The sequence below is a fragment of the Mandrillus leucophaeus genome, unplaced genomic scaffold (genome assembly GCF_000951045.1).
Source record: "Mandrillus leucophaeus isolate KB7577 unplaced genomic scaffold, Mleu.le_1.0 Scaffold423, whole genome shotgun sequence".
Taxonomy (NCBI): Eukaryota; Metazoa; Chordata; class Mammalia; order Primates; family Cercopithecidae; genus Mandrillus; species Mandrillus leucophaeus.
Genome location: NW_012104510.1, coordinates 585,194 through 585,693, shown reverse-complemented (window position 1 = coordinate 585,693; position 500 = coordinate 585,194).

Genomic DNA, 500 nt, shown 5'->3' with positions numbered 1-500 from the left:
CTCCTTGGCTCCCACCAGCCCTTGAAGGAACCCCCAGGTCGGCCCCTTCACTTCCCCCTTGGTCGGTCTATTCCTGCAGGGTCCCCCCGGCTGTGCACAAGCCCCTCTACCCCAGGGCCTCTCACAAAGGTTCCCCCTGCCCGGCACCCTCTTCCCATGGCTGTAAGCCACGTCCAGGGAGGGCACCGGCACAGACTGGAACAACCGACCAACCCCGGGCCACCCCACAGTCCTGGTTTCCAGCTGTAAGCGGGCTCGGGGCCAACCGGGAGGGAGCAGAGCTGGGGCAGGAGGGCTGCAAAACGGCGGGACCCCTGGGTCCCAGGATCAGGCTGGACGCCGCCTGCCCGGGGCCTGTCCCCATCCGTCCCCATCCGGCAAGCAGGTGGCCGCTCGGACCAGACCCGGGGACAGAGTGTGGCTGTGTGGCCGCCTCCCAGGCTGGAGACAAGGCGGTAATGTCTGTCCTCGGGCAGCTTGTCCCTGCCGGGCCGGCCAGG